At 39.3% G+C, this 22,123-nt stretch overlaps 1 protein-coding gene across 28 annotated transcripts in view; it reads left to right on the plus strand.

The window, feature by feature from the left end:
* Positions 1 to 22,123, plus strand: part of NRCAM (neuronal cell adhesion molecule) — a 151,514-nt gene that overhangs the window by 59,115 nt on the left and 70,276 nt on the right. The gene's annotated exons all lie outside the window — the stretch shown is intronic.

Genomic DNA, 22,123 nt, shown 5'->3' on the forward strand with positions numbered 1-22,123 from the left:
TGTGTTGCTAGGACATACCCAAGTAGCTACAAAGGTTACAAAGCATTCAATGGAAGAAGCTTCTCAGTGAAGTGGGAAAGCAGTAAAATAATAAATCACATGAAGATTCTGAAATATAAAATTTGAAGCAATATCTTTGTGTTTGTAAAAGTATGAGTTTGTTTGCAAAAAGCTTGTCTTTGATTAAAAATGAAATAACAGTTAGCCCTTTGTGTTCCAACACCCTGAATTGAGTATCTGGTGTTTACAAATCTTGATTTTTCTGAATTGGCAATCTAAAAAGTATTTACTAGAATATTCCAAAAAATGTGTCAAGTGTGATTAACAGTCTGTATTCTAACATGAACTTTTTTTTTGTAGAGTTGTTTCTGAACTTCAGAAAATAAATTATTCATACCACCATAGGCACTGCTACAATTCTGTATTATTTCAATTCACACAGATAATAGATTTTCCTGAATTGCATGAAGTGCATAGTTTACAGTATTATGCAATAACGTCAGCACTTTTAGGGTAGTTGCTACAACTATTTGGCATTTTCTTTGAAAAGAAAGTGCGCAGTTTGGCTTTGTATTTCCTGCCTTGCAAGAATTTTGAGTCCTTTTACTTTATTATGGAAAACTAGTCATTTTGAGAAGTTACAGAACTGAGAATCTAAAATTCTTTCAGGTAATAAAAAGCTAGTTACTAAACTAGTAACTAGTTATAACTTAGTAACATATATATATATATATATGTTATTAACTGGATGCTCCTCTCCACTGTATTTCTTATGTTGTCATCATTTGAACCTTGACAACTTGGTGGTAAGCAGTCAATTTAGAGAACCTACCAAGAATGAAAGAACTATGTAATAAAGGTTAAATAAGGTAGATATTTGAATTGTGTAAGAAACACATTTTCAAATACGAAACATTTTCAAATTTGAGTTGCAGTGCTTATGTAGCTAGGTCCACAATTTATATGACTTAACATCTCACTTCTCAAAAGCATTGCTCAGACATAACTTCAGACTGCATTCAGTGAGAACTGCCACCTCCTGTATAGGTCTGCGTTTATCTTGGTGAGCCTCGTCCAGACAAAATTTGATTCTATGGCTGGAGGCCAGCAGAGCAGCTCTGCCCTCCCCACTGACCGTGGAAAGATGTGTAGGGCTTAGAGGCTGTTTGTTCCTTCCGTCGGGAGTCTCTCAGGGCTGGTCTGCAACTTGAAAGTTTTGTTAGCAATTTAATAGGCAATTAAATTCTCAGGAAGTACTTCAAAGGAAAAATGGGTGTTTGGCTGGCAGGAATGGATGTTTTCCAGCCAGAGAAAAGAGAGGAAAAATGTTGCAAGGATGATTTAAGCCCTGTAGGTATTTTTTCAAATAACCTGCCATCAACTGTTGTATTTTCCTACTTTTGTTCAGGAAGTTTGTTCGGGCAAGTTTCTCCAGTCCTCTAACTGAAATAGTAGCTCTAAGGCCACACAGCTTTTGAAGGAATTGAAGCTTCTTCACATCTGGAAAAGCAGACTGCAGAAGGACAGTGTGTGTCTGCCAGTTAATGTCCTTCGAGCACTTGTAAAACTGCAGTAGAGCTGTATCATGGATGGTGATACGGAATAACGTAGAACAACTATTCTTCCAAACCACTGACGTACTTAAAGGGTGGCATTAGATGCACAGTATTTCCTATTGAAAGAGTAAATATAGTATCTCGGTGTCTTTGGGAGTTCACACCGTTTCTTTTGTTCTTTGGATGAGTATGATCAGAGGGCTGGAGCACCTCTCCTATGGGGACAGGCTGAGGGAGTCGGGGTTGTTCAGCCTGGAGAAGAGTAGGCTCCAGGGAGACCTTACAGAGGCCTTCCAGTGCCTAAAGGGGGCCTGCAGGAAAGCTGGTGAGGGACTCTATGTCAGTGAGTGTAGTGATAGGACAAGGAGTAATGGATGTAAACTGAAAAAGGGTAGATTTAGGTTAGATATGAGGAAGAAATTCTTCACTCTGAGGGTGGTGAGGCACCAGAACACCCAGACAACCTGTGGATGCCCTATCCCTGGAGGTGTTCAAGGCCAGGCTGGATGGGGCTTTGGGCAACCCAGTCTGGTGGAAGGTATCCCTACCCATGGCAGGGGGTTGGAGCTGGGTGGTCTTTAAGGTCCCTTCCAACCCAAACCATTCTGTGATTCTATGCAAATGCTTGCAATAACAATGAGATGGTTGAAGAATGTTGGAAAGTATAAGTTCTAGATGCACCACATCAGATCCTTGGTTAGTGAAATGTTCGTGAATTCTGTTAATATATAAAAAATGCTGGAAAGAAACAAAATATTCCTGTAGCCTGCAGATGTTAAAAGTGGAGGTGGGATTCAAAGGGAGCCGTAAAATTATTTTTCTAAGTTAATAACTGAACCTTGTTTCTTTCTTTACACAGTTCCCCCAAAACAATATCTATTGTGAAATACAGCTGTGATTCTCAGCATTTTCATAGATTATGCTGCTATCAGTTTTTAACTTAAAAGCTAAGCTTTTTAAGCTGTAAAATCAGTTTGCTCACTACAAGAGTTTGCTTTGTTTAGTCAGTTGAAAATTAACACAAGTTTAGAAAGCTGATGGGGCGTTTTGTTTGACTCATTTTTTGGCACTGCTACTGAAAAGTGGTTAGTAACTCATGCTTAAACTGTAAAGAAACTAGATCCACACCTATTATTTCCAAAACCCAAGTTGTCCTTTCATGGTGTTTTACACTTGCTCACTGGTTTCCCATAAGTAAGCTATGAAAAAGATTTTAAAAGCTTGATTCTTCATACTGTTGTTGCAAAAATCATGCTGGTAGCCTATGTGAGGTTGCTGGAGCACAGGTAAGTAGGAAATAAAACTGGGAAGGGTTTAGCCTATATATTGTATAAAATATATTTTATATGTTCTATAGAAACAATCATGCTAAAGGTTTACCACAAAAAACTGTGCTATCCTGACTTAAACAGCCATCACCATCCTTGCCTTTTCCCAGCATTACTGCAACATTTAGATAATGCATCTTGAAACTGAAATGAGATCTATTTGTTAATTTAAAGCCTTATCTCTTGAGGAACTGGAAGGGCTGGTGGAGTGGGAGAGAATTCTATGTAATTGCATTTTGGTATGAGAGCTTTCCTGTAGTATATAAAAAGGGGATAACCACAACAAAAGCTTCCTTAAACCTCTGAATTTTTATTGTGCTATATCAAAGTGAATAAAGGTATTTTTTGTTTTGTAACTGTTTTACTTGAAAGACCCAAGATGAATGCTGAATTTTATTCTTTCTCACAAACATGCTGTAGCAGGATGTACTGTTTGCTGAATAGGGCTGAGCTGAGCATCAGCAGTAGCTTCCGGAAAGCATCAAGTAGTGCATCAGAGTATGGGCCTGCTATTCCAGGGAAGCCCTACACAAGGGGATATCTAGATTTTGGAAGATACTATCCTGTTGTTATTTACGGTTTATAATCTATAGATGCAGTTACTTGGGTTTCCTTGATTGCATAATGGCCCAGCTTCAGAAGAGATATAAATTCCTTAGAGTCTTGTGATTATGGCCCTTTACTAGCTTAAACCTGGACAGAAAAGAAGTCTGGAATATAGGTTTCCTCCTACTTCATCATTGCATTGCTTGCAAGTACAACTACTTAAAAGGAAGTTGTGGGGAGCTGGGGGTTGGCCTCTTCTCGCAGATAAGTAGTGATAGGACTAGAGGGAATGGCCTCAAGTTGTGCCAGGGGAGGTTTAGGTTGGAAATGAGGAGACATTTCTTCTCAGAAAGAGCAGTCAGGCATTGGAACAGGTTGCCCAGGGAGGTGGTGGAGTCACCATCATCCCTGGGGGTGTTCAAGGAAAGGTTGGACATGGTGCTTAGGGACATGGTTTAGTGGGTGACATTGGTGGTAGGGGGATGGTTGAACCAGATGATCATGGAGGTCTTTTCCAACGCTAATGATTCTATATAGTACTGTGCACAGTGTTGCAACTTCCTTCTTCCATGCTCAGTCATACCATGGTCGCATACTGTACAAGAGGTTTTCAGCTCTGGTTTCTGGTTTCATGCTGATATAGCTGTACTTAAAACTCCCAGGAGAAAGAACTATTATTTTTTTCCCCAGTAGTTTCTGTTGGTTGTGCTAGGTATTTCCTCACTGAGACTGTTGTGAGTACTGTGCACAAACATCTGCCTCTTTCGCGTTCATTGTAATGGGAGACGTAGATGCCCAGACCAACTATGCGAAGTGCATACGTCCTTACTGTGTTCAGTGCTGGGAAACCTGTGTCAGTTGTTTCTCGTTTTAGTCCTAAGTGTTCAAGTAGGATCCTGTGACTTGTGTATACAGTATTTGAAATGCTGAGCTTGTTTATCATCACATTTGTCATTGAATATCCCCAGAGTTGCGTAGCTTTCAGCTGGTAGAATGACTTAACCGTTCAAAAACAATGTTTTCTTCCCTCAGAGAGTGTAAGTAATCAAATGCTACAAACACTGAGTTGCAGATTGTGACAACAGTCATAGCAACCTCAGTGGAGGACTCCTCTGTGGGCTGTCGACCTTGCATTCAGGGCTGCAGGGCACCTTCAGGAAGGGATATCGCACAGAGAAGTGAGCATAGGAGAGAAGAGTTACAAAGAACACAGACTTAGGACACAACCAGACTGTAAGGTTGATATAGGTGTGGTGTGTGCATTCGTACCTTGACAAATGGCAGCGTTTATCTCTGTTACTCATGTGGCTGCCCTGCTTGCCTGTTCAGCCCAGCAGCTGCCTGTGAGGTGCCCTGTGTGTGACGGTCTCTTCCCAGGTGTGGGTGAGACAGGGTGTGCACGGCACCTTTGCTAGCAGGTACTCTCTTGCACCCTGCTCTCTTCTCGCAGAAGTCAGGAAAATGGGTTGCTCTCCTGAGCTTAAAGCACATCAGTATGGTGTGACCTCCGTTTTGTTCCCCAGAGGCACTCGCTCTGCAGCGGGGTCTGCAGCTTTTTGGTTCTTGTACCCAGTAGTTCCCTTATTTGATTTGAGAAGCATGTTTGGGTGCGATCCCCTCTAATTGAACTCAGCAGCAGAATTACTGTTGACCTTACTTTAGTTAGGATATCGTCCGTTATTATGGACTGTCTGTGGTGAGATTGCATTCTCATCATGCCATTGCATTCCGGTGGGTGTATGAAAACTGATGGAATAAGCTTTACATGATTTAATATACTTCCTTAGTTGATTTTGTCAAGCTCATTGTATCTGTGCTAGTCTATGTAAGAGGAAGACCCACAAAGACCCAAGCAAAGATGCCTATGCTTTATTCAACTATATTTATTTGAAAGGTGAGTGGCTATGGCAGGACAGGAGAAACCTTCTGTGATGCCTCACATAGCAAACACACCTGGCCCTTACTTGGAGTTTGTCACTAAACAGCAGTTACAACACCATTGCTTTTTCAGGTACAACAATTCTTTGCCATTCATTCACATTGGGAAATGACTGAAGGAGCGCACCATGCTGTGTTGGTGTAACTGTTGCTCTGTAACATGGTGACTTCTCAACTAATCATGTAGCAGATGGGTGTAGGGAAGTGCTTCAAACAGCTGAGCCAGCAGATCTTACTGCCGATCAGCCTGCCTGCCTTTCTCCCTGCCGGTGGGTGCTGCCGTCCTGTGAGAGCCATCTAAATTGCTCATTTGATCATTTATCTGCTTAAGTCTTGACAAGTCCTTTATTGAGCTGCCTGGAAGAAGACTTTTGTCTGTAACCTTACACTACCCGTAGTTTGCCAGTGTTGAGGTTAAATTTAATTTGGCACAAACCTGCAGTGGTGGACCAGAAGCCGATATAAGTTGCTGAAGAGTTGGGGATAATGGCTCTGGTTTTGTCATGTGGATTTGGGGAACACAAGCTAGCATTATAAGTCTAAGAATGGAAAACTAAAAGGTTTGGCACCAAACTTAAATGGCAGATGTAAGAAGAGCAACATCAGTTTTAAGTAGAGCTGACCTAAAATCTCATTGACCTTATAGATTGATGAGTAGAGTACTACATTGGTCTGTATGGGCACTGTCACCAGAGGGAAAGAAATGCTTATAGCATCACTTTGCATTCATTTGGGATCCCTATAAGAATGGTAGAATGTAGCAGGGGATTTCAGACTTCTAATTAAACACCAGGGATTGCATACCCTTTTTGTTGCAAGAGATGAAATCTAAAATTTGTAGTATGAAGATCGTCCAAAAAAAAAAAAATTATACTTTTTTTTTCCAACCCATTTAAGCCCTTTGTGAAATAGACAAACTATTATATTTGGAAAGGCACCAGCACTTTCAGGCTTTTATTAAATGATTAATCTCTACAATTTGTGGATTCTGAAGCAGAAACGTTGTTACATAATGCATAATGAAGAATATGTCATCTCACATTTGTTCCCCAGAGGCTTTTGTTTTGGGATTCATGAAGTCTCGTGGATCTTCTAAAAATTAGCAGATGTGAGCACTGTAATGGCTCAGTAATGTCATCTGTCTGGTGTCAGGAGCCCTGTTTTGCGGTAGCTTAAGTGTCTTTTGATACGTGCCGAGGTCTGGTAATGTTTTAAAGCTCTCTGGCTTTACTAAAGAGTAAATGGCTGAGTATCAGCAGTTTCTAAAGCCTTTTAATACTGCTGAAAGAACAGATAATGACAGTGTACAGTGCTAGAACAAGAAAACAAAGACTGGATATACAAATATTGATGGCCACTTAGTTGCTAAAATAATTGCAGTTCATGTGGTTTTGGCTTTTACAAGTTTGTAGTTCCTTTTTGTTGAATTTCTATGAAGTGTTATTCAGGAAACACATTTCTGCAAGAAAACTGTCAAATGTTTAGCCACAGAAAGTGAAAACAGTTCTTTGAAAGGTGTCACCCAGTCATCTGTCAGTGTATTCATTAGGTTTTGAAATGCCACCAAAACAGCCATGAATTAACAAGGAAAAAGTATTTTGAAAGAAGATACATCCTTCTCATGTTAAAAATTATACTAGGGTTTTTACACTGACTTTATACAGAGAATTTATACTGACATAAACTAGTGGCAAAATGCGAGAAGAAATTAAATATGCTGCCTGGCAAAATATAATAAAAATGGGTTCTGCGGATTATTCAGAAATTCTTTTATCCCCACTTGTTATATAATTTCCTTTAAAGCAAGTCGTGAGAGGCTGGAAGAGGGATGGACAAGCTCTCTGGGAACTAGAAAGGTCCTTTTGTGTCTGCCTACCACAGCACTTAATCTCAGTCAAGTGGCAAATGGAAAGACTCTACCTACTCTCACTACCAAAGGAGTGCATTCACCTCTGTTCATAAAGTGCACTTTCTTTCATCAAGAAAGGTTAATATCTTTTTCACTGAATTCTGTATGAAATAAAAGCATGTGTAAAGAATTTAATCATGATTTTTTTCTGAGCACAGCGTCTTTAAAATTACAACTGGGTTAGTAGAGCATTTCCTGCAAAAAATCTGGTGTCTATCAACATCTTTCTATAATTGTTAGTAACACTACTGTTAGTTGTTTCACATTTAGAGTAGCTCACTACCTTTAGAGTACACAAAAAAGCTTATTTATTGCCTTCTGTTAAAGCTGCTTGATGCTGACAGCCTTAGATACTGCTTTTTGTTTGTGAGAAAGAGCTAAGCCTCTTTCCACTCAAAATATCTGACCACTCAAAAAAAAAAAAAAAAGAAAAAAAAAAGGAAAGTATTCCTGCAAATTTTCAAATCGATTGAAGACAGCACTATGCTGAAAGGGAGGAAGAAGCTTTGACAGAGGTTGTTAAGTGTCACTACCTAGAAAGTGGCCCTGGCAGAAACCAAGGAAGTCAGCTTCTAAGTCAGGGTGCTGCACAAAAAGGCTATAAAGGCACAAAAGCAGCTTCGGATTTACTTTTGAAATAATGTCACTTCAGATGCTTATATATAAATGAAATACTTTTTTTAAAAAAAATCTTTTTTTTTTGGAAAAACCTACACACCAAGATGCCTCCTGGGCAGTGTTCATGCCAAAAGCAACATTTCTCTTATTCTGCTGCATTGACAATGCTTTTAGAAGTTTCTTTGGCTCTGCTCTGAAGTTGTTTTTCTTGGCGTTGAAGAGTATTCTTCACCAGTGCTTCAGTGGGGAGAAATAGAGTCAACTTTGAGTGATGGGGATACTTCAGTAAGGCCCAGCTTGGTTCCACGAAGGCTTAGGCTGAGGCTATCATTTCACATGATGTTTCACTTCGTATAATTTCAGGTTGTCATTCAAAAGATGACATCCAAAAAAAGATGTCACCCAAAAAGGTAGACCTTTTTGGGTGATCTCTGTCAGGTCAGAACCGGATTTTTTCTTACCTAGGTTTCTCTTCTCTTAGGTCAACAAACTTGAGGATGCTACAATTCCTAAGTCAAATGTAAGGAGAGAGGGCAGGAAGTTGCAGTGAGGCACCGAAGAAGAGCTCAGCACCTCCATATCTTCTTGGAAACTATTTGTTATCAAATTAGAGCAAGCCTAGCGTGAAAATCCTCCCTAATTAAGTATCAACATTTTCACTCAAGAGAAAGGCAATGTTGGAGACAACTGTAAGGCCCACTCTTACAAAAAAGGGAGTGTAATCATAGAGTGGATAGCCCTTATTTCCCCTCTCCCTTCCCCCCAGTTTCTGATTTATTTTGTGGAGATTAGCTAACTCTGTAATGCAGCAAAGCAGAGGAGGATGACTTTTAAGAAAGTAGTTGTTCTAGTTTACGTGAACCTCCCATTTCATACCTACAAGTCCATAGGATATGTGAAAGACTGAGTCCTGAAATGTACCCTTGTTGAAGTGATGTACTTTAATGATCAGGAAACTGCAGATTCAATTGCTGGCAGAAACTAGTTTTATATTCTGGACCTGTATGCTTTTATAATATCAAAGAGAATTGTATGGACAACTTCATTTTCACTTAGTGGTCAAGTTATTTTAGGTTTAATTGTATTTGTTTTCTTGACTGAGATTTCATTAGGTGCTTTTTTTGGTACAGGTACCTTTTCTCAAATACATTAGAATTGGTTCAGTTTTAAACAACATTTAAACTATTCTTCTATCCGTTTTAAATCTTTGAGTCTTTTCTTCCTCTTTGCATTTTCCCCATGACATTCAGTATCTCTGCTAAACCAGTGCAGTGACTTAGGTAAACTTTCTCTTATTAAACATGTGAGAAAGCATATGTTTGAAGTTCTGAGTGTCTCAGTCATGCCAACTGTTGGCTTTATGTCTGGAAATACTGGTTTTTGATATTAAACAACAGGTATATCACACTTTTCCCAGCATATACTCATGTGAATATATCTTGCAGTATTAAAAACAGCCAAGAGTTTAAGCTGTTGAAGAAGAAAGGAATGCGGTTTAATTAAGCAGAAATTTTATTATCTGGCACGGCAGCTACCCAGCAGCAAGCATTATGTGTCAAAACACACATAATTTATTGGACCCAGCCTAATGCTGGGAACCCACTATCAAGATTAAAAGAGAATGGGAAAAGGTCTTACTTCATCTTTATCATCTATACGGTTTTGTACGGGGTGCTTCCAGACAATCCCTTTCCACAGTATCAAGCTGCTGTTAAAGATCCAACTATGAAGTTAAAAATGGGATGGGTAATTTCAGAGATTCCCTATGATGCACTAAAAAGCCTGAAACATTTTTTAATAAATAATAATGGGTGCAAATAGGTCAGTTGTCCTTGTGTTCCACACTTGGTTAACAATAAATAAATAAATAAATAAATAAAAGCCTTAAGACGTGCATCTTAACAGAGACACAGACTCTTCCTTTTCTGCTATTTAGGGTTATAGGAGAAGTATTCCTACGCCCTGTTGATGTGCCCTAAACATGTTGATGCCTGTTTTATGCTTTTTCCTTCTGGGAGAAGGAAAAAGCATAAAGCATGTTGATGCCTGTTTTATGCTGTTTCCTTCTGGCTGCAAGGGTTTTCTTTGTCATTGTGTCCAGTGAATATTCTACAGGAACCAACTTGACATAACCCCTTACATAACCCCTTCCATGAGCTTGATCCAATTCCATCTAAAACAGTGTGAGAAGTTTATTTCAGGATCTCAAATGAGAAGACAAAGAAAATCACACAGAAGCTAAGCAAAAAAGAAAAACAAAACAAAAAACCAGCAACGACAAACAAACCAAACACAACCTCAATTTCTTTTAATATTTTAATGTATTGATATTAAAGACAGTGTTTTCATGCACTTAGAGATGTAAGTTGATTTTCTGCTTCAAATTTTACTCTGATGATGAACGAATCTGTTAGTTTCAGTCTATATGTTGTCTGGACAAATTGAACCCAACTTAATTGTAGAATAATTATAAACTAATTTATCATGTGGTTTAGGATAGAAAATGGTGAACTACCAAATCTTTGTAGTGAAACAGCTTGAGTCAATGTACTACAAAAGAAGAAAGGAATACAGATTGTGAGAGGAGTGCTCCTAGAGGAATCACTAGCTATTATCAGCTTGTCTCAGCTGTTGAAACATCCCTCTCTAAGAGGGTATTTTATTATTAATTTAGTATTTTATTACTGAGAAAAGCCATATCTCAAAGCCTTTACCTCCATATGGGGTATAGAGTGTTCTCATTTAAAGTCTGATTGATTTGTTCCTTGATGGACTTTATTTCCCAGGACCCTTCTTTGTAGATGGCTACTCTCTCAGCAGCATGGTAAACAGCTCTTCCTCCAGTCTGGTGGTGTCCAGCTAGCTTACAGCCTTCAGGAAGAAAGAAAAGGTGGCATGTGTCTGCCTTCGAGAAGGAAAGGAGCTTAGGAGAGATCAGGCTGGGAGCGGGAGACAAGACGTACGTTCCCAACTGCTTGTCTTAAGGACCTGCCTTGGTTTGTTGCTTCTTTTCGCAAGGAGATACTCCGCTCTTGTAGTGGGTGTGCACAACAGCAACCCTCGTAAACGTCATGAAACTACATGCTGAGTAGGGTTGCCTTCCTCTTGCCCCATCCATCTGCCCTGTGAAGTGTTTCCCAAGAGCCCCGTGTAAGCCTTTAACTCTTTCCCACAGACCATACAAAAACTACAAAAGTCCCCACGAGTTCTGCTTTCCACAGCTCTTGCTCTGAGATAGACACGATATTCTTCTGAGCAAATCTGAACTGGGAGTTGGAGTCATAGAACCCTAGGGAATAACGCCTGAAGGGAAGTTAAAGGTGAGAATAAAACCCAGGCTGATGTGAGAGATTTAAGAACAGCAGATCAAAACTTAGATTCCTCCCAACGGTGCAGTAGTTCCTACATGTCCTTGCAGACCCAATTAAAATAACATTTGATTAAAATGAATAGAACAAAGCACTGTTTTAAGTGGTGCTAAGTCTCTGGATAAATTGAAAAACCAGCAAAATTTAATTTTATATTGAAGATTAAAGAGTACTTTCTGGTCTTAGTTATATTATGGTTTCTCTGGTGTATAAGCAGTAAGGCAATTTAATGTAAAATTAAAAATCTGTGGACAACAGCATCTCTCTCAATATAAATTAGCATGGCTGAGAAAATCATTTTAGCCTTTAATGTTGATTTATAACAATTTTGTATTCTTTACATGTTGAAATCCAGGACAGTATTATGCTAATACAGCTGTATCACCTGCAGGTGTTACTTGAGAGGCGGGTGAGCAGTTCTTTGTATTTTCTTTGAAAGATCAAAATTTCAAGAAGTGCCATGAGAGGGGTCTGATTGACAAGCTGCCTTGATATACTGTTATTCTATCTATAACTGGACTGACTGAAAATTCCCTCACAGACTAAGATCATTTATAAAAGCTATAAAGCACAGCCGATTGATGTAATCAAAGCTAATTAGGAAAATCGTGTATTTTCACTTTTTAAATGTCTTTTTTTCCTGTTTGTAGTTTCTTGAAGTTTATCTATCTGAAATGTTCATATTTTGTCTTTTTTTTCAATAAAAAATACATATTAGATGTTACAACTGTGCAAAAATTAGAACTGGCAGAATTTGTTTAAAAATTTTTTAATAATTGTGCTATGAGAAATTCGTATGGCGTGTGCCCATATTACTAAAGGGAAATCTATTTTTCATTTTCTGTGCATGTCTAGAAACTTAGCAAATAACCTGGCTTAAGAAAAAAAAAAAAATATATTTTGTAGAAATAAAACGGATGCATAATTATAAAACTGTGTTTTCCTGAGAATAAGAATTCTGTGGTGGGGTAAAATCATGCAGCCTTGTTTCTGCGCATAGATGTATTGTCAGAAAACACAGATGTTTCTTTTGATGCCTCATTGAATTATGTAGATTTTATATATGTAGATATGTTAACAAGCTATTTTATTTTTCATTGATTAAATATATTCATTCTCTAGTGTGGAAAAAATAATACACATCAATTTACCTACTATTAACAGTGAAAAGTATGGATTACAAGTATAAAAGTCTACTTTTAGTAGTAATGTACTTTTGCAGTACTATCAACAGAATTTCAGATATTTTTTGGTAGTGATTTTGGGATTTTGTAATGTGTTTTCCTCTTGCAGTGCTATTTTTACCTTGAAGAATCTTTCTTTCTTTAATTCAATATTTATTTTTAATTTTGTGGGATGATACTATTTGTCCTTAGAACAGTATTCGTGTGACAGAAAAACAGAGAATTTGAAAGAATGCATTGAATGGAAAAATAGTTTTCCCTCAGTCATTGATGTGACAGCGCAGAACTGCACTGAACTTGATTTAAATGAAATTTAAATGAAAAATATTACTATTCTTGCAGTGAGTGTTGTTTGGATTTGAGATCTTGATTTAAAGGATAAATTAGTTGTAACAAGCCAAAGGAAACTGTAGTAAACATGGCATTATAAAAGAAATTTCTTTTATCTCCTCAGTGGTAATGTGTATGTGAAATTCAAATGAACCTCTGAACATTGTAGATTTTTACATCAAAGTGCAATGTTTACTTACATAATAGATATGAAGTCCTGGGTAAGTTTTTTGTTTCATTAATGAATAGCGTACACACATAAAAAATGCGAGGAAAGCTATTTCTGAGTTAGGCAACAAACCGGATTAACTTCTTGGTGAATAATGAGCTTTTTTTTACCCTAAAGGTTTGAATTAATGATTTGTATATAATAGCTCACTCAGGCTCTAGTTATTAGTTTTGTCCTATTGCTGCTTTGTTAAGCTGCACCTAAAATGATGTTATTTCAGTGGTGTTAAGAGCCTTCCCTGATTCTTGTAAACAGAAAGTCAAAATATTTTTAACATCTAAAATACATTTTAAGTGAAGGGGCACCAGCATGGGGACGTAGGTTAGCACTTCTCATTTAGAAGCTTTCAGTTTTATAATGGTATTTTAAAAACTCTATTAGAAGTGGGAGATTTATTGTGAGAATTAAGCTGCAGGGTTTTATTTTTGATACATTAAAATCAAAAATACATTAAATTAAAAAGCCATATTAATCCTTTACCCTTGTAATAGCAGAGAAATTTTTCCACGTTAACATAAACGTGAAACACATAAAAATAAGTCCTTCATTCGTATTTTGGAATTACTTTCTTTTTTTTGTTTAATGTCTTTGATAATGCAGATACAAGAAGATGGCTAGGGAAGAGAATCAGCTGCAGTAAAGATTATAGAAGAAATCTTCAGAGAGGCCAAGTTCAGATGAAACCAGGGGCAGATCAGATTGGATACCACCAGCAAAATGTGGGGTTAATCCTAAAAAATACTAATTTTAGTACATTGTATCTGTTATTCCAAGTTGTCCCACTGAAATAAAATAACATTGGGTCTATCGATTTGTGTATTTGGATAAATAAATACTAATGAAAGGAGTAGACTAGGTAATTGTTGTCAACAGTTGACACCAGTTGGAAATAACAGCAGGTAAAATGTTGGCTCATCCTCAATTTCACCTTTGTTTCCCATCATTTCATCCAAGGCGCTTCTCCTGCGCTGAACTAAAATCCTTCACTTGTATGTGAGGCTGGCTGTAGCGCTGACTGAAATAAAAGCAGTGTGATGAGGAGGATACCCATAATTTGTGTTTCCGAGTCAAAGGGCAGGGCTCTGGAAGAGTCCCTTTGATGCGGATCTGTGCTCCCATCTCTCTGTGTAGTACACAGATGTCCTGGCATTTGCCTTGTGATGGATCCGGGGAGATCCACAACTTGTCTGGAGCCTCCAGGTATTGGTTCTTTTCAATATTCTGTAATTACAGCAAGAGTGTTTTTTCACGTAGAGTTCTTCTGTTTCTTTGTATGAAATCTGAAATATATTTATCTACATCTATTTATCTACATCTGACCCCACGTATGAAGCTTTAACGTGTAGTTTCAACCTTAATGCCTTTAAATATATGTATATTTCCGTTCCTTTTTGCCTTCCCCTCCAGCTAGCAAGCCACAGACCATGCTATTCATTTGCTATCACCAATCCCACTGCTGTGTTTTGCTGCCAGCTGCCTGTCCCACTCCTTCACCCTCTTCTCCCTCAGCTCCAAGCTCAGAGAAGCGTCTACCCCGGCCTCTCTCTGGGCCAATCTGCCACCTAATGGAGGACTGACATTACTGTTAATATTTGCAGACAGAAAACAATGCATCGGGGCCAGGGTGTGCCCTGTTGGTTATGAATGGAAGAAATCCTGGCTGTGTAGCAAGGAGGAGTTTGCCCCTGTGGTGGTGACCGTCCCTGCCTCTCTGTGTAAATTGTAAAATTGTAAATTGTCCGAAAATTGTAAAATTGGCTAGTTTTCTTTGACCATTGCTAGGACAGCAGTCATCCCTGCGTATATGATCCTCGGCATCACACCTGAGCATGGTGACCTGGTTGTGAGATGTGGACAACGCTGGCAATACCTGCACATTTTGGGGAGTCGCTTGCTTTTTCAGGCCTCATATCTTTCTGCTGGGAAGACCAGCAGCATGAATGAGTGCTGTGTAGAGCAGGGACAGACCTGATCCACGCAGCTGTCGTCACCGTGAATGTTACCAGCATTTTCCAAGAGAAAGGCAGGCGTATTTCTAAAGCTTTGAAGTGTTTGGATCTGAGCTCGTGGTAAAATATTAATTTTAGTTTCTAATGGTGTGCAGAGATTCCAAGCTAAAAGATGTCATTGTAACTCCTTTAATAGAGCTAATTAAAATTAAAACAGCAAGAGTGCTAACTTTTGCCTGTTCAATAGATATGACGTACAGGCGGGCAGTCCCCAGCCCCCATCTCCCAAAAATCTACCCAGGGAGCTGGTTGGAGCTTGAACAGTTTGTTCCCTCCGTGCTGTTTACCCTCCTTTGTTCGTGTACTTGTTAGGGTTTTCGATCTGACAGAATGCCTTAGTCCTCAGTTTCTGGCACTGTCCCTGCTCCGAGTGACCTCCTCCCTAGCATAACTATTCTGGCGTTTCACGCTAAGATTAGTGGTTTCTGCTCTACTTCCCAGGGGGAGGAGTTTCCCTATCTTTGAATCAGATTCTGCTCTTTTGCACAGTAAGCTTTTCACAAGAATATCTCCAGGATTGCAGGAACGCTTCTAGACAGATTGTGCTTTTGAGGTGAGCTGTGGGGACGTAAACAAGGTAATTAAGCAGAGTAATACAGCATGTGTTAGCTTCTCATCAGCAAGCTCTTTGAAGCCCCTGCTCTGGCTTCTCCTGGGTTAAAAAAAAAAAAAAAAAAAAAAAAAAAAAAAAAAAAGGAAAGAAACCCTTCATCATATCTCCTGGGCAAAGAAATTAACATTTCAGGGAGCATTTCAGCTGAGCATCCCTTTTGCATATTTACAAGGAACGCGCTGTAGACACCGAGTTCAGAGCCTTCGCTCAGGATGATGGTGCATTTTCCTTCTGCCCACTCTACAGTTTTCCTTCCGCTTCTGTTTGCACACTACAGTATTACTATAACAGCAGTCTGATGATTCATAGACGTTCTTCTCACAAGCATTTATTTTCTCTGTTGCAAGACTTTCAGAGGGAGAGAAATGGGCTACTTGGAAGCCTTTGTCTGGTTGAAATTCAGTCTGAATTAGACCATCTGAAAGTGGATTTAATGAGCAAAACTAGGTTATTTTTGTCTTTAAAGATGTTAAAGCATGGTCCAAAGAGCTGTCCTCACAGTACTGTCATGTGGGTACCTGTTTTTAACATCCAGGCGGCTGTAAAAATGGGTTTTCTTAATTTGTTTTCTTGCACTCACTCTGAATGATTTCTAACTCACTGAGAAATTTAATAATCAAGCTGAATTTTTTACTCTCCTTAATCACCATGCCTAGTGAGGCACTTCAAGCAAAACTATGCTTTTTCTACAACTCTGTGACTTATGTTTTCACTCCCTCTGGTGTATTCCCACAGCCTTCAGCAGATTTGCAAAGCTGAACTCAATTCAAGCACTTTAACCAAGTTTTTGAAAGAGCACAGTATGCATACATGGAGAAGAGATTAAGCATGTTTGCGCAGTCTATAATGACTCTAAAGGACTACTGTAATAAATGTCATCCAAACATGATTTTTATGCTCTGCTCCATCTTCTGTTGTGAATGGGGAGGTAAAAAGGAAGATGAAAAAAACTGAATCCAGTAGAGTATTTGGGACACTAGAAAGTACCCAAGCAAAAATGAGCTGAGTTTAAATTTGCAATCCAAAGATGCCATTCAGCTGCTGATTTGACTCTGCAGGCTTCTAAACATCCAGGGCTTACTAGGTTTACCTCCCTGTTGGAGAGGTATCCGCGGCTTTGCTCCGCCGTGTGTGTAATCGCCCCAGTCAAAGCAGTTTATAATTTAATCTGAGCAGGATCTAGAAAACAAATGCTCCTCTGTTTAAACCCTTGCAAGGGCTAAATCCAGCATAGGTCCTCAGGGAATACACAAGACAACTGTAAAAGGACAGCTCTGCCCTGCTCCATTTTTTTTTTTTTAATTTAAAAACAAATCTAAGTGGCTGCTCTCGAGACAAGATTTGAGGCTGTGGATGGTGACTGATTTTACATGGTTACCCGCAGCCCTTAGTCAGACATCTGAACTTTGTGCTTAGTTTTTTTTTACTCTGCATTTGTGGGTACTTCTAGGGTGTGACACTTGCACTTCTAGAACAGACACTTGAAATAAGACTTCGATGAGTGGAATTTGTAAGCACCTACACCCTCGCTCTTCTAGCTGTATCCCAGTGCATATCACATCCCAGTGCATCACAGTGGTCTGCCAGTGAGATGCAGTTAGCAGCTATAAAATGCTGTTGTGTTCAGGGAATAATAATACTAAAGACTCCCAGAAGAAAAAGGGAGAAGTACTTGGAGAGAAGAAAATAATAATAACAGCAACAACAACCCAAACCAACAAGTAAACAAATCAAGATCCAAATGGCGTATGCCTTGTCAATGTGGAAAAGATCAAAGCTGAGGAATTGCCATTTCCTAAACTCTGGACCCTTTTCAATCCTGCCCGGGCCAGAGGATTCAACCTCGTGCGAGGCTGTGTCAGCTGGGAGAGCCTCAGCCCACGTGGAGCAAGCACAGCTCAGCGGCGATGCGAAATGGGTGGAAAATGGAGCTGGTGTGGTGCTGGCTCAGCAGCTGGTGCTGAAGTTCCCCTAGAGGCAATTGGATCCTGTTGTGCTGGGGCTGAGTGGGTGCGTAATCAGCTCTGGTACGTGTGTGAAAGAGCTTCTGTTTGAATGGCAGATGTGTTGGCTATTGCCATGGGAGACATAAGTAGGCAAATACTATGTTTTTTTTTATAGGAACGAGTCTTAAGAAAAGAAACAGGAATAGCACTGTGTTGTGAGCTACTTCACAAACATTTTATTCTTTTACTGTTAATTTAAACTATTACAAGCAACATGATAAATTTGAAGAAAAAGCACACATCATGCTAGGATGGAGAACTTTTGTAGTCGTTAGCAGCCATTAATAGTTATTAAACAGTAAGTATTGGAGATATGTATTTTTAATCAGTTTGGTGGGTCTGCCTCTGAATTCTGAAAGAGATAGAGGGGGAAATTTCTAGTTCACAGGTTTTAATTTTTAATGCATTCCTTGAGACTGGAAGAAAGCTGGTGTTATGCCCAGATTCAGAGTAGACAAGCAGATTGAGCAGGGTAAATATAGCCTGATATAAATCACAGTGAACATATGGAAAAAGCTGATTGAGGATTCAGCTGATAGGGAATTAAAGGCTGTGAGTGAAATTAATTCTACTCAACATAGTCTTATGGAAAGTAGGGCTTGTAAAACAAATAATTGATGAAAACTTGATTTTAATCTTTTAATATTTGATAAAACTACAAGTTTGGTAAGACAATGCTGTTGATGTAATAGACTTTGAAAAGCATTCACTTACTGTGATATGAAACTGATTAATAAGTGCAGAAATTGAGCTGTATAATGAAACAGACCAGACTTGAATGAACAGCAAACTGGCTAGCAGGTCTTAATATATGATTGTCAATAAAGGCGCATCAATGAATAAATGGTTTTCGTGTAGTGTTCTCATGAGGAGCAATGCAAAAGGCCAATCACATGTAACATTTTCTCTGCTGACTCTATCAGCTGTAATTTTACACTTTGAAATTAGCAGGTGGTCTGAAGTTTGGCAGAACAGCAATAACCCTGAAGACAAGGCAATCATTAAGCCAGATTGAGATGACTGAGCGAGACAGATTTTTGTTTTTAAATACTGTTAGATGCCAACAATCCATGTAAGAAGAAGGAAGCTATCAATGTTGTGGTTTAACCGAACATTTTACTATTTTTTTGGGATTCTGCACTTGTTCAGGGGTGAAGTTCCAAAACGTTGGAGGTGTCCACTGTCCTGGGTGCCTGCCCATACTATCCCACTCTCCCTGCCACCCACAACTATTCAGCACTGGAGCAGATCTCTGAGGGGTATTCTTAAACAGTTGTTTAACTTTAAACAAAACCTGAAACACATTTAGGAGTTTTAACAATAGGAACATGCTGGTTTGAACATCCCAAGGATATTCAGAATTCTCAAGAGCTGTTGTAATTAGCCTGGAGGAGAACTGGGAGGTGGAGGAGAAAGGGAAGGTGAAGGAGCAGGGGAAATAATGGGCATAAGCTTGGTGAACAGGAGGTAAGATAAGATAGTAAGTCATACTGTTGTTACTTCACTGGTTAGCATAGTTGTATAAAATACATAAGCCCTACAAAGGTAGGGCTTTGGTGAGGGAATTGCAGTTATCAAAAGCAAGCACTTCTTTGTGCTTTTTTCCATTAAAAACATTATGTAAATAAAATGTGTGTATTATCCACATTATCATTAAATCCATTTACCTAATCTGAAATTGTTGTTCACATTTCTGTGGAGCTTTATATAAGGTGGCCTTGAAACAGTTTCCCTTGAAAAGTGTTTATTTTTGCTGTATACTCTCTGTGAGAAAAAATGCAGGTGTTAGACCAATGAAGCAGAGGAAATGACGTTCATACAGATCTTTGTGTCTTAGTATAATCTAATTGAATAGAAAAATACATAATCAGTTGTTGCATCAAAACTCTGTAGATTAATATTATTTTTAAAAAATACGTTCATTGCACTAGGTGGAATTTCAGTAAATACACTCCCTTGCACATCTTACATCCTCTTGAAGGAATATTGTGGCTGTGGTTACGAGGGAATCAAGGATGCAGCGTGCTCTTGTTAAAGACGACGTAAGGATGTTCCACCCCCGTTGGAGCTACAGGAGAAGGATGTTCCCTCTGTCAGCTGTGCCTTAACTTTAAGATGTCCACTGAGAGTGTGTCTGTATTATTATCCTAATCAGTAATTAGCACTACTCAGTAGCAGTATGCTGTGTGCATTTCATGATCATGCACTGTTCAGTTGTTACCACTCGGGCAGATTTTGATATGAGCCAACCATTGCACTCTGCCAGCCGATGCCTGGGTGTGATTCAGGGCATTGCACGGTTCAGTGACTGCTGCCATGGTGTAGGTGGTATGGGGGCTTCCTTCGGAGGGGAAGGGATGTAAGCTGGGATGTCTCATTTGCTCTTAAACTAAGGAGAAGGTTCCCAGCCCATTTCATTTACAGTATGAAAAGAAGACTGAGATCCTGCCTCCCTTCCATATGAGTGCTGTTTTTCCTAGCTCCTTCGGTGTTTTCAGAGCATCTGTTTTTGTCATTCTGTCCTTTTTTTTTTTCTGATCAAAAGTGTCCAGACGTGTGAGTCACAGCAAAGAGGTCACTGGCACCAAGCTGTGTTTTGTACTGCTGCCAAATGTTCTACCTCGGGCTTATGGGTGCTTTCACGCTCCCAGTCATTGTCTTTCTGTAGCCCCCCCTTGAAAAGTAATCATGTCCTTTTAAATTTTTTTTTTTTTTTTAAAGGGGGGTGTTGGGGAATTAGATGTGTCTCACTTGATGCCAGCTCCTTTCTGGTACATAAAAAGCTGTCCCTTTGAGATCTGATATTAAACTTTGTGATGAAATATTATTATACTTTGCTTATGCGTTCGTATTTACCTTGACTCCTGTTGGCTACACCATAGCTTCAACCTGTAGTCCATGCTTTTGCTAACAATGAGCATCTCAGCATGAAGCATAGGAGGCATAACTGATATTTTATGTATGTAAGTGGTATGTAAGCACAGGGAATCTTATTTTATACAAATCACTGAATAGAATCCCGTATGAGCTGTCAAAATCTGTGTGTTTTCCTGTGAAAAAGGAAAGACAAAATATCTGAGTTTTATGAAAATTATTAGGTAAATTAGCTTGAGGAAAATGCAGTCTGCTGTATAAATATTTCAGGTTTTGAAATGGAAGCATTTACATTGATCTGCATTTAGAGGTCTGGCCGTACTTTGTATCAGATAATATTATGTCAAAACAGCGTTTAGTTCCAGTCAGCAGCTGTTGCATTCGTACTGAATTATGTCAGATGTAATCAGGAATACGTTCAACGAGAGCGTGCAGTTGTGCTGACGAACCTAAAATCATTCTCAGTTAAATATGTTCTATCACAAATCATCCGGGCACGTTGCCTCTGTGCAGAATGACAAGGCGGTGTGCGGGCTCAGCTTTGCAATTCCCGCCGCCTGCTGAATCCTGCGTCACACCCAGGCATCGCAGCAGTGGACTCAAGAGGTGCCGTACTGGAATGTCGCAATAGCAGTGGTGGATGAGGTGAGGCATTTTCTCAAGGGTATTATTTTCACAATCATTTCAATTGCACATGCCTGATTCACCACTGCTCACGTATTCATTTGTACTTGTTCAAAGGGAATGCAGCTAATTCTAAAATACTCTCAAATTACTGCAGTAGTCAATTTACACAATGAAAGAACGAGACATTAAAGTGAATAATCAGATTCTCAGAGTTTCTTAAAGAGAACTGACATTTTGCTTGGAGAAGAAACAGTAAAAGTCTTGGTCCACTTGTCAAACAGCACAAAGAGTGTCCTCTAAAACCTGGGTCAAACACCTTGTACAGAGAGAGCAGCTTGTAAATACAGATGCATAGTTCAGAGCTGAACTTGCAGTGAGGTAACGAAGTGGTTACATAAAGATCAGGAGGGCAGTTTGTGAAAACCTAGTTCAGCCAAAGAAAAGCAGACAGCTGTAGTCAGTGGGATGAAATCAGCTCTTCTGGAGAGCACTTCAGCACAGGGAACGTCCTGGAGTGCTCTGCATCATTCTCAAGAGAAGCCTTTCTTCAGCTTATTGACTGCAGAGGGAACAGAGGAAACTCACCAGCTAGCTTATGTGCCAAAAATGGGATGGCAGAAGCATTTCTCCCCTTCCCCATTTAAAAGCTCCAGCATTTGAGGGTGCTCATTGGAATTGTGAGAGGGTTTGGTTTATTTTTGTAGGAGAGTCTGAATCCACTTGTCATGCCTCCCTGTGGTACACTTCAACCACTTACTTGGTAGTTTGGAGTTAGGCTCACCACCTTCTCTGCTCATGCAATTCCAGTTTGTATAAATAATTATGCAAGGGCTAGAACTTAGGTGTTCTTGCTTCCGATGAGTCTTCTTATAACTCCATCAGCCATGACAAATGCTTAGTTGTTTTGTTATGATGTCCCATAGTGTAGATAGCTTTGAATGTGAACAAGCAATTTGCCCTCTCACATGGTGCCCTAGTCAGCAGTTCC

This window comes from Anser cygnoides, chromosome 1, assembly GCF_040182565.1.
Source record: "Anser cygnoides isolate HZ-2024a breed goose chromosome 1, Taihu_goose_T2T_genome, whole genome shotgun sequence".
Classification (NCBI taxonomy): Eukaryota; Metazoa; Chordata; class Aves; order Anseriformes; family Anatidae; genus Anser; species Anser cygnoides.